We start from the raw sequence: 15,394 nt of genomic DNA, 5'->3' as shown, positions 1-15,394 counted from the left end.
GTAATCTACTTAACACAAAAATTTGTTTTCTAAACTGACATAGAATAGCTGAATGCTACAGATTCTGTAGGCTTTATTATTACTCTGCTTTGTTCTACTTTGTGGCAGGATAATCCTTTTTTATAACTAAGTTGAAATTTTACTAAGGTTCCAATGAGAAGACATTTTCCCACAGATTTCAGTGGTAATTTCCTCAGTTTAAGTTTGATATAACACTGAATATATGAATGAAGTCCAGTTAATTTTACACCATATCCTTCTGTTACCAACCATAGACACAAAAAGTTTTAATTTCTTTTGCCATATGAATACAAAACTTTTAATTAAAAAAAGCCCAGTGCCATAAGAATCTGTAAATTTGAAAGCCAAGTATCCATTAAAAAGAGGATAAGAGTGAGCTTCTATATCAACATCATCTTCTTCCTCTTGCCCCTTTCTAACAGTCACTTTCACCAACCACGTGTTTACAGTGGTTGATAACCCATGCCTCTGTCTACTTTCTTTTGGCCACTTTGGTGCTCAAGAACACCTCTGCAAGTGGATTGGTTAAGGGCAGAAAGAGAGGTTAGCTCAACAATTATTTTCCCTGGTAGTTCCAGGCAAAGTTTCTGTTGTGGAAAATGCAAGTAACCATAGTCACAATAATGTTGTTTGATCCTTGGATTCAATTTTCTCATGATATTCTTCTGGTCTTTTACATTTCTGTGGAAAATGAGTGCTAACTTAAACATGGAACAATGTCAAGGAAACAGAATTTTCCTATGGCGGAGAGTTCTTGTAAACTCGTGTTCCTGAAAAAAATTTATTAAATGAAATTTGGGGGATGAGTCTGGAAAAATAAACTTCTGATTAATTGGGCTTTGGTAGATCTCATTTTAACCATCTTTACTTCAATAAGTGAATGGTTTGTCATCTTACTCCTGGTATGAGCTTCTTGCTGTATTAAAATGATCCCGTTGCTGCTTACAATCCTGGGTAACAAAATCTTGCTCAATATTATAAACAATTTTTGAAATTACATCATGCTTTAATTTCTAATTGCACCGATGCTAATGTTAGCATTATTGATGATATATAATTAAAACTGTTTCCTAAACTACTATTATAGATTTAAATTGCAGTAGCTTTCTGCTTTTATATCACAGTGCGTTGAGTTTTCTTTCTGATAGTATAGGATAAAAATACTGCATATTCCTCAGAAGCCTAACATGAATGCTTATATGGTGTAGCACTGCAAATAGCCTCAAGATTTACTTGTCTCAATTTTATTGGTTTCAGAAAGTCCATGTGGACTTACTGTTTTGTTTTGTTGTTGTTTTTTAAATGACAAAGTTCTTTATGAATTTTGGATATTAACTCCTTATCAGATGTATCACTGGCAAATATGTTCTCCCATTCAGTGTTGTGTCTGTTCATTTTGTTGATGGTTTCCTTTGCTGTGCAAACACTTTTTAGTTTGATGTAGTCACATTTGTTTAAATTTAATTTTGTTTCCCTTGCCCACAGGAATATATCAGAAAAAATACTGCTACGAGAAATGTCCAAGATTTTACTGCTTATGTTTTCTTCTAGAATTTTTATGACTCAACACCAAAAACAAACAAATCCCAACCAAATAATCCAATTAAGATGAGCAAAGAATCTGAATAGACACTTCTCCAAAGAGGACATACAGATGACCAATGGACAAATGAAAGATGCTCAATGTCACTAATCACCAGAGAAACAAAAATTAAAACCACAATGAGGTACGACCTCACACCTGTTAAAATGGCTATCATCAATAAATCAATAAACAACAAGTGTTGGTGAGGATGTTGAGAAAAGGGAACCCTCATGCACTGTTGGTGGGAATGTAGACTGGTGTAGCCACTGTGTAAAGCAGTATGAAGTTTCCTCAAAAAATTAAAAATGGAACTGCCGTATGACCCAGTGATTCTACTCCTGGGAATATATCTGAAGAATCCCAAAATACTAATTCAAAAAAATATAAGCACCTCTATATTCATTGAAGAACTCTTTAAAACTGTTAAGAATTGGAATCAGCCCAAGTGTCCATCAGTAGATGAGTGGATAAAAAAGCTATGGTACATTTACACAATGGAATAATACTCTGCCATAAAAAAGAAGAAAATCTTACCCTTGCAACAGCATGGATGGACGTAGAGAATATTATGCTAAGTGAAATAAGTCAGTTAGAGAAAGAAAAATACCATATGATTTCACTTATATGTGGAATCTAATGAACAACATAAACTAACAACAAAATAGTAACAGACTCATAGGTACATAGAACCTACTGACAGCTGTCAGAGGGGAGGAGGGGGACTGAGTGAAGGAGTAAAGAGATTAAGCAAAAACAAACAAACAAAAAGCCCTCATATACAGACAACAATATTGTGATCACCAAAGGGAAATTGAGTGGGGGGAGGTAGGAAAGGGTAAAGGGGGGGTAAATGGTGACGAAAAGATACATGACTTGGGATGATGAACACACACTACAATATACAGATGATGTATTATAGAATTGTACCCCTTAAATTGTACCCCTATATAATTTTATTAATCAATGTCACCCACATAAATTAAACAAATGACAGACTATATATTTTATTCACTTTTCTGCAAAGTCTTCAATGGCCTGTAATTGTGGGTTACAAATATCCCAAAATCTGCACTACTAATGAGTCTAGGGTGAGTACAGGCTGCCATAGAATCAAAGGGGCATCTATGGCTTAGGAAGACTGAGTCTCTTTGGCCTGAGGTACACAGGGCTGTCATGTTTATGAAATAGAATTTAAATGACTTTTCATAGATTCTTTGGAGACAATTAGCAGGTGATATGATACTGCCACATGGAGGTTTGTGAAACAGTCTGTCACTGACCCAGGACTTACTGAACACAGACTTAGTTTCATGAAGCTTACTCACATTTTGTTCTACAGGAGCAATGACAGGATAAAATATAGGGTAATGAAAACAACATGAACTTTGAAGGCAGACAGATCTGGGTATAAGTCCTGATTCCTTGAAGTGGGTAAATTTAATTTTAACATTGCTGAGTTCCAGTTTCTTTGTTTCCAAAGTGGGGATAATAAACTAAATTGTAGGGTTGTTGAGAATATTATATTAGATGATATGTGTAATGTGACTTGTATGGGCCATGTCACAGTAGGAGTTCAATAAACAGTCACTATTTTGTTTCTTAAACTCAAACTCTAAACAAAATAGGAGTGTGTGTGGTAGGTCTTTCAAGTGTCTACTCTTCCTAGTTTTTGTCTTTTGATTAAAAATATATATATTTTTTATTGCTGATCTAAAATAAGAGGAATTAAAAGGCTTTACTTATTAGTAAGAATTATACCCAATTTTGATCTTAAAAACTAGTAAGCTTATTTATATTTAATTTTTAAAATAAAAATTATTGAGGTTTGAAATACCAGTCAATAACCTACTTCTCTATTTAATACTCCTGGCTAGGAGAAATTACAGACTTGACAACTTTCCTGCACTTTGGTTTTGATAATTATCAAAATTATATTCTTACCTTTCTTTCCTGTCCCTTAAAAATATTTGACCAACATATAGGAAGTAAATACTCTGCAAGAAAGTAAATAATCTGCAAGCCAACATACACTCTTTCCATTTTTTTTATCCTTCCCCGAGTACATTTTTGCATTTATCTTCATATAGAGTGGGAGGGACAGAGGGAGGAAGAAAGAGAGAGAAACATCGATGTGAGAAAGACACATCAAGTGGTTGCCACCCACATGACTCCAACCAGGGCCAGCGATAAACTGCAACCGAGGTACGTGCCCTTAGCGGGAACCGAACCCGGGTCTCTCTGGACGGCAGGCCAACGCTCTAACCGCTGAGCCAGACCGGCCAGGACTCCTTTCCATTTTTAAAACTAGAAGCTAGAGACTCCTTTACAAAAGTATCTGGGTATAACAGCCTTTATATAAAGATCAAAATGACACTAAAATAATTTATAAAAACTCATGGTGAGTGCATCAGGGTTGCAATTTCACAGAGCTTCCTTCCTTCCTTTCTTTTTTTTTCCAGGAAGATCAAGCAGAGTTCACAGCTAGCCAGAGCAGAGAGGGAGACACCACCTGCGGAGGAATGAGGGTAGTGGGTGAGGACTGAAAGATTCCTGACTCTCCTCCCTTCTCTCTCACTTCATTGACAAGATGTTCCTAGATGGTTCTTCAGTTTAATCTTTTTATGCCCTGCCAAGAATACAAAGGTGTTTCTTTATAGAACTTGTATAAAACTTAAAGAAAAGCATCTCGGAAGGATCTATTTGCCTCTATCTTTGAAATTGATATGGTTAAATCTCCCAAGGGGCCATGGTTGTGCTTGGTTTTGGCTATGATCAATGGCTGGAAGCATAATTCATAATCAGAACAGTCACCTTCTTACCACTGGACATGTAAAAGGGAAAGCTACAAGCTAATGAATTTCTTATATTTTCTAGATTTCTTTTATGAGCTTTAGTTTCCACTTTTTTTTTGTTTTTAAATCCTCACCCGAGGACATTTTTGCATTCATCTTCAGACAGAGCAGGAGGAAGAAAGAAAAGAAGAGCGCGCGAGAGAAACATCGATGTGAGAGAGACACATCACATTGACTGGTTGTCACCCACATGACCGCAACCGGGGCCAGGGACAAACTGCAACCGAGGTATGTGCCCTTAGCGGGAACCGAACCAAGGTCTCTCTGGTCTGCAGGCCGACACTCCTGCTGAGCCAAACTGGCCAGGGCTAGATTTCTTTTATGAGCCTTAGTTTTAATGGTTATATTTTTCTTTTTCTTTAAAAAAACATAGCCACAGAAGCATGTAGTCCATGTATAACATTAAAATGCGAAAGAACCTGGATTCATAAAACACAATAACAATTTAATGTCAGGACAGTGAAATCAACCAAGAAACCAATTCTAAATTGCTCTGGATGCAAGTTAAGAGCCTTCATCTCCTGTTGTTATCCAGGCATTTGACTAATTCCATAAGCACTTTTTCCCATGTTCTGTACTCCGCATCTCAAAAGATGTGACAGGAAGGGAAAGGGGATTTCCTAGTTGGAATTCCCAAGCCTGGAGCCCATAGGAAGAGGAAAAGATTAAAGTAGCTGCTGGAATGTGTGATCACTGGTGTCCATTAGCTCTTACTTTTAGAACCAACTCTTCCATATATTTCTAGAAGGAAGTGCATTCTTTCTACTTAATGATGCTAACCAGCAGACAATATATGAAATATCATTTCAATAAATTCCTTTTAATTTGTTTTCTAAGCTGCTCTGTGGTGTTCTTGATCTCTTTCCTATTTGTTGGTTCCATGTTAAATTCTAATGTGGGTATTAGATGTTTTGCAGGACAACATCAGATTAAAATTCAGTGCAAGTAAACACAGGGTGCTGTCCAGTAAACAAATATATAGTCATAAATACCCAAGGAAGATCAACTTAATCTCAAATGAAAGCCTCTTCTCTTCTGTGAGCAGAGTCTGGGTTCTGTAATATTAAAGCCAAACCAGTGGCTTTAAATGATTCCTCCCATTTTTCAATCACTTTAAGTAAATGTTAGTTAAAATGGGTGTCAAAAAGGCAGGAACACTAATCTTTTCCTCATGTCCAAAAAGGAAGGTCTATTAAGCTCTCCCTTTTACTACTAATAATTACAGAAATTCCAACTTACTGTTGAATAATGCTTCATAGTTCCAAAGCATTTCATAAATATTGTCTTATTTGGAGCTCAGATTAAACCATTAAACCAAAACAGATATTATGATACCCATTTTAGCAATAAGGAAGCTAAAACACCAAAAAATGTAGTTATTTGCTTCAAAGAGCCAACAGCATTATAGCCAAGACTACAAGTGAAAATTACTGATTTTCGTTTCAATAGCTTTCGCCATACATTAGTTTCCCCTGCTGGCTGGGTCAGTTCTTATTTAACTTTCTCAGCACAACTCTCACCAAGTGATACATGTTCGAGTGCCTCTCATTTAATAGACCTACTTACTTGCTGATTCCTGTCAAAGTAATAATTTCATTTCACATTATAGGTCAGCAAGAAATGTTCCCAGCAGCTAAATTTTCAGATAAATGTTCAAGTTGTGATCATTATGACATTAAAGTCACAGGTTAATGCTAAGCCTTTCCAGGGACATTAGCAAAACCTTTAATTCTAAAGAGACATGTAATTCAATCCTTCTCTTAAAGTCACAATAACTAAATGAAATCAAGATATGATTTATGAGGTGTAAGAAGCCAGTTTATGATTTTCCAACTGTTGGTTTACTCAAATGTCTTTGGCACATTTTCTGCAGGCCTAATTCATAAAAGGGTAAAGAAGTCAATTACTGTAACTGAAATTTTTAAAATTACACAATAGCAATAATTGCACTGAAATGATGTAATTTTTTTCCCCATTAGAACCACTATTTTAAAATTGGCTTGAAGATATTAACAATGATGATAAAAGCAACAAAAATAATATTAACATTCACTGAGCCCTGTGCTACCCACTTAGCTAAGAACTTCATATACTTTGTTTAATCTCACAGCAAGCTTAGGAGGTTGCTATCAGTATTATCCCCATATTATAGATAAGGAACTAAGGTTTAGGGAAGTTAAATAACTTGCCCATCGTTACACAGCTGCAAGTAGCAGAGCTGGGATTAGAACCCAGGACTGACTGACTCCAAATCCTGAGCTCTTATTCTATTCCATGCTTGCCTCTTAATTGGACCTGAAGTCATATCTATAACATTTATAAAACTCATATTTCTGTCCTACATAGAAGTGTGTTATTATCTGCTTTTATAGTATGATAAATTCTAGTCAACTTTAATTTTTGCATGTTACACTTGCCGTTGCTTGAAAAATTATAATAAGGTAAAGAAGTTGCAAGCAGGCAGAAGCAATTGTTTTCAAATCAGTTTGTTAGTTCCTAGAACACATTAATGAGATTAATGAGTAATAAGATATGGGACCGACTGACTGTGTACTAAGAAGCATGGGGGTTAGTTAAATTCCTGCAGAATGGTTCAACTCCTTCACAATTGACCAGATGGCACAGTCATTTCTTCAAAAACAAATAAAAAGCTCCAAACAAACAAGAAGAAAAATGACTTTTTGAGGCTGCCTTGGGCTGCATAGTCAAGATATGAGGCAATTTCCAATCTGGACTCTATTACCTTAAACAAAACAAATACCAATTTTTAAATATTTATAAACAAAACTAATACGATTATGTTAAAAACAACTACATACATCTTTATTTAAATGAGACTTGCCAATAATACAGCTGCTACACATGAGAGTGCTGGCAGATCTCGTTTCTGTCAGAGGTTGCTCCAGGTGAGAAGGGCACGGAAAAGCCTATTGGCATATTATTTTAATATTTTAAAAAGAAACCTGTTAACTCACAGATGTATTATCTACCTGAAGTAGGCAGAAAATCATTGATAGGTTATTAATATTAATCGCCATAAAAGAAATTCAAGTTGATAACTTAATCTTTAAATAATCTGCCATTATTTAAATTATGGAGAGTAAAACAAAGCAGTCTATACACACTTACAGGTACAGCTGGCATGATTTAAAATCACTAAGTTGTGCAGACTGGGGATTATGCTCTATCACAGAAAATTAAAGCAACTTATTCTTATTCCACTTCAGGTTTCTAAAATAGATATGCCTATAGGTAGAAATATAGACTCCATTTACCATCTATTATGAGTAGCATCTCATAATAAATTTAGTTTTTAAAAATATATATGTATATAAATTGTATATATAACACATGCATATATGTATATATGTTAATCACATGTGCTAAGAAGGCAAAATGACATGAGGGACGATGAGTTTCACAGCATTTCTTCCTCCAACTCGATTTTATAACACATGAAAGGATATCCCTAAGGAACACATAGAGAAAACACTATTACTGCCCTCTGAATATTTGGGCACGTTCTGTGCTTAATGGTGACATGGGCAGAATCAAGTTAATGCTGACAACTCCCTGAGAGCAGTAATTATTCATTACAATACATTTAACTGCTCTGTGCTTACAGATGTAAAGATATTAAAGTATCACTTTTGGGGGAAATCCTGTATTAAGTTTCTCAGAAAATCATATGTTGGCTAATGGACTAGAAAATATTTTTATTATTTTAAATTGCAGAATTTTTGGTGCCAGCCAAAATTGGAATAAGTTCACTGCAGCCTCTCATGCTACTTACAATTAAAAACTTGAAAAAAAAAAAAAAAACACAAACAAACAGAACAAATACCTGAGAATTCTGAAAAATAAACAAGAACAATGCAGATTTGGGAAGGGCCTCAAAATTGCAGGTATAGCCATATAGTAGTGAGTTTCCCATTTTCTTTTCATCTGTTTTTCCTCTTTTTTTTCTTATTAACTTTAACTTGAAAGTATTCTAAAGTGTGTATAGTGATGACAAGAATAGCCAAAAGTCCAATAGAATCCCTGTGTGAGGAATAATGTTCCTGTGGTTTTGAGAATGTAGGTAAAGCAGCTACTTCTTATTTTTCTTTACTCTCTCCTGGTTTTGCCCTGGGGTGGCCGTGTGTGGTGTGTGTGTGTGTGTGTGTGTAACAGGTAGGGTAGTGGCTGTAATGTGGTGGCAGTGACAAGCATTTAAGACTTTAGCAGGTGTTATAATTATGTTTCATGAGGTAAAGGTAAACACACTCATAATGAATGGAAATACAGTTCTCAGAAAAGAAACAAACTACAAAAAAAGAACCAAATGGAAATTTTAGAACTCAGAAATTATCCAATATGAAGAACAGAGATGTAAAAAAAAAAACCAGTCTCAGTGATTTGTGGGATAATATAAAAAGTTTAACAATGGCCCTGGCTGGTTTGGCTCAGCAGTTAGAGCATCGGCACGTGGACCAGAGAGTCCCAGGTTCGGTTCCTGTTAAGGGCACATACCTCGGTTGTGGTTCAGCCCCGCCCCAGTTGGGGTTGTGTGGGTGGCAACCAGCCGATGTGTCTCTCTCGCATCGATGTTTCTCTCTCTCTCTCTCTCTCTTTCTCTCTCTCTCTCTCTCTTCCTTCTTCTCTCCCTCCAGCTCTATCTGAAGATAAATGCAAAAAAAAAAAAAAAAAAAAAAAATGTCCTCAGGTAAGGATTAAAAAAAAAAGATTTAACAATAGAGACTTAAAAAGATTGGTGCAAAAAAAAAAATTTAAAGAAATAATAGCCCAAAGTTCCTAAATTTAATTAAAACACATATATTTACAGAGTCAAGAAGCTCAGAGAACCTCAAACAGGGTAAATTCAAAGAAATCAGGTCCAGACACATCATAATCAAGCTCCAGAAAACCTAAAATAAAGAAAAAAAATCTTGAAAGCAGACAGAGAAAACAACACATTACATATATTAACATAGATTTCTCTTTACAAACCACAGAGGATAGAAGACAGTAGAACAGTATCTTTGAAGTGCTGGTAAATATATCAAGTTAGAATTCTATATCCAGCAAAAATATCTTTCAGGAATGAGAGAGAGAGAACAATACTCTCAGATCATGGAAAATTAAAATAATACATTGCCAGCAGGCCTGCTCTAAAAGAAATGTTAAAGGAAGTTCTTAGTGCTGAAGGAAAATAAAAGAGGAAAACTTGGAATTTGAGAAATTAAGGAAGAGCTCTGGACAGGATAAAAACCTGGAAAATATAAAATATATTAATTTTACCCCGGCTGGGTGGCTCTGTTGGTTGGAATTTCGTCCCACACCAAAAGTTCAGTTCCTGGTCAGGGCACATGCTTAGGTTGCAGGTTTGATCCCTGGTTGGGGCATGTGTGGGAGGCAACCTATTGATGTTTCTGTCTCACATAGATCTATCTTTCTCTCTCTCTCTCTCTCCCCCCACCCCTTCCTCTCTTTCTAAAATCAATAAAAGAATATCTTTGGGTGAGGATTAAAAAATTAAAAACACACACACACACACACACACACACACACACACACACACGTTTTTTCCCTTTTTTAGAAAAATGTCTTCATTGATTTTTAGAGAGAGAGGATGGGAAAGGGAGAGAGAAACATTGACTGGCTGCATCCAGCATGCTACTACTGGGGATCGAGCCCACAATTTGAGCATATGCCCTGATTGGGAATTGAACTGATGCCCTCTTGGTCCATGGGATGAGCTCAACCACTGAGCTATACCAGCTGGGCTAGTTTTTCCCTCTTTAGTTCTTTAAAATATGTAACAGTATTGAAACAAAGATCAAAATCTTATCTGGTAGGATTTTCAATATATGCGGATGTGGTATACATGATAATTATAACATAAGTAGGGAAGGATAAGAAATCTATATGATTGTAAGGCTTCTACATTTTCCTTGAAGTCAGAAACTGCTACTGCTAAATAGACTAAAGGATTAGGTGTGTATATTGGAAACTCTAGAGCAACCACTAAAATATATTACAAAGAAATAAAGCCAAAAAACACATAAGCTAAATAGAATACTGAAAACTATTCTGAACTGCAGCTAGAGCTCAATTTATAAATAATTTAGAAAAAATAATTTAAAGAGTAGTCCTATTTCATTCTTCTATATCCAGGCAGTTTTCCTTATTCTGTCATTAGCATTCAAATGATACTAAACTCTTCTAAATTTCTTCTCTGGCACAGCCTTCCATATCATGAAGACCCATATTCTGCTAAACTTTAATCATTATTCATAATAAATATAATTATCAAATGAAGAGAGGTGCCTGAAGGCAGAAACAATCTTCTTACTGGGTCCTTAGCATCTTGAATATGCCTTGAAGATGTCAGGGTTCAAATGGAATGAAAGAATGACTACTTGCAAAGATTGTCTGAATATAGAAAGGAAAGCATGATGCAAATATAAAGACAAAAAATATAGTTAATTCTAAAATAAAGTCAAGGTGATTGTACAAAGCAAGAGGGTAAGTATGATTTTATGGGCCCAGCATGCTTCCGCTATGCCACTTTTCAAGGGTGAGTGTGATCTTAAAAACCACGTTGATTAAAGTAGTTACCTTGGAATATTACACCATATTCCAACAATACTCAAAGGATTTTTAGTATATGCTTTCAGGATCTTCATTACAATCTCCTAAATATGTCAAATGAAACAATATCTTCATAATTTAATGTGAAGCATATTTCTGTCTTCTATAATCACCTAGAAACATGCTTTAACAATGAATGAAGTCCATGATCAAGGAGCTCTGGCCATTTTTAGGACCTTAATAAATGAGAGAATCAAAACCTCTTAGCTGACCATGGCCTTAGAGTTCTCCTGTCTATGAATTTTTTGGAACATTCTTACTGGTTCCATCTTATGAATTAATGAGTTAAATAAAATCTCTGATCTAGTCTTTTATATTTATAAAAATTATGATTTTTTGAGAAAATTATTCTCTAAACATGTCTTTTAAAAGAGTAACAAAAAATCATTTGTTTACTTTTTGTTCCATATTATTTCCATACAAAGGAACATGAACACTGTAATAATGGTTGATGACTTGCATAGAAAACAGTAAACAATTACAAGCTATGTTTTGCTAGAATTTTTTTACAATCAAATATTTTTGCCCTCTCAAAAAAGAAAACCATTTTTCTCCATAACAACCCCAGGCATTAAAGTAGGGCCATCATTGAGATGTACACATATGTCAAAACTGCTGTTGGTTGGCTGCCACTTGAGTTATTTTATGGAAAAGAATCAATTTTAGTATCAAGAGAGAAAGTATAGTAAGTCCTCACTTAATATAATCCATAGATTCTGTGACTTTAAGCAAAACAACATATGAAAATTGGTAATGAAACCAATTTTACCACAGGTTAATTGATATAAACAAGAGTTAAGGTCCCATAGTATCTCATCAATGTTATAAAAATACGATGTTGAGCCTGGCCATTGTGGCTCAGTGTCGTACCATGGACTGAGAGGTCCTGGTTCGATTCCTGGTCAGGGCACATGCTCAGGTTGCAAGCTAGATCCCCGGTTGGGGGTGTGCAGGAGGCAGCTGATAGATGTTTCTCTCTCACATCAATGTTTCTCTCTCTCTCTCCCTAAAAAAAAAAAAAAAATCAATAAAAACATATTTAAAAAAAAGATGTTGAATAAAATAAAGTTATTTGAGGATATGATGTATGAACACTGCAGAAAGACATATGTTATACTCTTTCATTTCTAACCTAGGATGACTTTAACTTTTCCTTGACCTTTCTCAGAAAGTTAGCATCATGGTGACACCCATTTTGTCCTTCCAATTAAGACACTGCAATGACTCCTTTACTCTAGAATCCAGAAATGGAACTGGCCACACTTCCACTGTACTGCTCCTCCTCCCCATGAGTGTTAACATTATAGCCATTCATATTTTTCTCTTACCTGCATGGTTACTGTTTCAGGGCTTCAGAAGAATACTGGATGTGGAACAGTGCTTTCTCTTCAGGAACGAAAAGTGCTACATGCTGTGTTTCTAGATAACTAAATTCATAATGGAACTGGAAGAATTCATTCAAGTAAGCAATTTAAAATACAAGTTCTCCAGCTCAGTTATTTTTGAAAAATAACTTCATGGACATTTAATAAAATTTATGTATTTATAACTGGATAAATTAATGTGTTCCACTAGAACAGAATATCAAAAGAAAATATGCATCTTTAAAACAAGTCAAAATAAATTTTAATCTGATAGGGTAGTGACTTGCACATATCAACTCTCTGAGGCCAAAGCAGTATAGTTTAAATGTTTTTAGAAAGGTACGTGTGGGGAGCTAAATTCCAAAGTACTGAATGGTAAAACTTTAGAATTGTAACAGACCTTGTTAATATCTGTAACAGTCATCATATTTTGCAGACAAGGAAACAGAAACCCAAAGAAGTGAACTGCCTGGTTAAGATCACTCTGCTAATTAATGGCAGGACCAATATTGCTATTACAGGCTTTTGGCTTCCTAGTTTAGTAATCTTTCCACTACATGATAGCAGTAAAGCAGTAGCAGCAAACATTTATGAGGGCCTACTCTTTGCTGGACTCAGTGATAAGTACTTTCATGAATGATCTCTTTCCAATGTTACAATCACCCTATGAGATAGGTACACACCTTGTAAGTGACAGAGTTAGAATTTGAACTCGGGATTGTCATACTACCAAGAGAGGCTGTGTTGTGCAGTCACATCATGGGCACATTTAACACACACATTACACCAGTTAAACATCTGCATGGTCTGGATTGGGACAATGGAGGCTGACTGAGAGAACTGCAGATTGTCATCTTTCTGTCCACTCCAGAGATCCAGACAGGCTGTGAGACCTGTTTGTTGCTAGATCTGTGAACTTGGACAAGTTACTTAACCTCTCCAAACTTTAGTTTCCTTGTCTGTAAGATGGGAATATAACACTTCCCATAGAGTTGTGATAAAGATTAAATGAGATAATGCATTTAAAGCAGCTGGTACAATGCCCGGCACAGACTGAATACTCAGTAAATGCTAGTTGCACTTCTCTTAGCCATTATATTTTAACTACTTGCTTTCCAATAAATTTCTCCAAATTGATAAATGCATTTTTAAGAAACATTTAATTTATATTGATAACTTTATCTGGATAGTGTAAATGTCCAAGCAGATGCTTTTCATGTAAGAAAAGGCATCCGCAAGAATACTGTTCAAAGCATGCTCCTTACAAAGCATGTAAGCCTTTTCCCGTCCACATGTAATTCCCACACTGAATGTGGCCCATAACCTTCACTCTAAGTTTCATCTACTGAAATTGGGTTCCTTGTTGATCTACACACAAGAATTTTTTTTTTTAAACAAAAAGTACTTCGTTAGTTTGACCTAGGAATTGATTCGAATGTACATCTTTGATATGAGCCCTAATAACTTTGCTGAATTTAGTATAAATCTCTCTTAGTAGAGGCCACTGAAGTCACCCACTACAGCTGAATTTAAGGAGGGGATTAGAATTAGGATTCATTCTCTATATTCTACACCACTTTTGGTCAATGCTAAGCAGGTATCAGGTATACAGGTGTAAGTGTCTAAATCATATAACATCAGCTACCTCGGCACCACTCCCATTCCAGTGCTCCTGAAACACCTATTATATTGTAGGCACTCAGTAAATGAGAACACGTTTGAGGAAGGGAGGCAGTGGTTGCTGGTAAATGTTTAACAATGGGCTCTCAGAGCATGAAAGCTGATTGATAGCATTTGCCAATATCTGTGGCATAAATACTCACACTATGGATGATTTAAACTACCAGTGGTTTAACAACTGTCTTTTAAAGTATCTACAATTTAACAATTGGCTCCTGCGAGCCAGCGTGAGCCAGCTCCAGCACCAGGAGAGAGGGCCAGCAGGCAGTCTAGGAGGTGACCCTAGGTTACTCTGCCTCACAACCAGCCAGTGAACCCGTCTAAAGCAGAGGATGTGCACTGCACCTCAGCAAGGGCAAGGGCTCCTTTGACCTTACTTTCTTGGGCTGAGTCCTGATCCTCACACATGTCACCTCCTCTCCAGGAGCCTGCTATATAACATGGTTCTCCTTCACTCCAAGAATGAACCAGCCTGCTTCCAGATCGGACAGCTTCTCCAAATGCCTCACTACTCGCTTTCCTCTTCTAGATGGGATCATCTGACAGCAATAAAATGCCTGAATCAGACCTGAGCTTACTAGGGCCCTCTTCCAAGACCAAGTTTTAGGTGACTCAAGTACCCTCTCCAGTCTTTCCGGCCAAATAGCTAACTCTACACTAGCCCTTGTTACTTAGCCAGTATATATTAGATCTGAACCACTGATCATTTTCCTAGTCTCAATAAGCAACAAGCTTCAGAAGTTCAATATAATTAGAATATATTAGGATGCTTTCTGGTTATAAGAAAGGTATGGATTGGGCAACAAGAGCCAGTTGGTCAACACTTCTAATAAATGTGTTTGTTGTAGATGTATACAAATCTTTAAGTCATCTTACTTTACTAATAAACTTTCTCAAACACATTTACTATTATGCTGTTACAGCAAGATGATTATATCAAAATACCAAAACAATAAACTTCATTTTATAAGGTTTTCTTTTTTCACCTGGAGAGCTGCATTAATGTGGAAAGCATATCTACAGGCCATTAATATGAAAACAAACAAAAAATTTTGCTTCCCAATCACTGGAAATTGTCAAGCATGTCTATAGTCCAGAAAGAGACCCTATGTCAATTAGCTTCTGGAAAAAAAAAAAAAAAAAGAATATTCAGAAGCATGGTAAGGACATGAAGGCTACACCTTAATATATTTCAAACATTTACTGAAACGTGATTCAGCTGCGGGACATGAACTTTACAAATTTACATATTCTGTAGA

General features: G+C 35.9%; 1 protein-coding gene across 1 annotated transcript in view; it reads right to left on the bottom strand.

The window, feature by feature from the left end:
* VPS13B (vacuolar protein sorting 13 homolog B) overlaps positions 1-15,394 on the bottom strand; it is an 867,799-nt gene that overhangs the window by 249,008 nt on the left and 603,397 nt on the right. The gene's annotated exons all lie outside the window — the stretch shown is intronic.

This window comes from Molossus molossus, unplaced genomic scaffold, assembly GCF_014108415.1.
Source record: "Molossus molossus isolate mMolMol1 unplaced genomic scaffold, mMolMol1.p scaffold_m16_p_16, whole genome shotgun sequence".
Taxonomy (NCBI): Eukaryota; Metazoa; Chordata; class Mammalia; order Chiroptera; family Molossidae; genus Molossus; species Molossus molossus.
The sequence above is the reverse complement of the archived record's forward strand: the minus strand, read 5'-3'. Positions and strand labels throughout refer to the sequence as shown.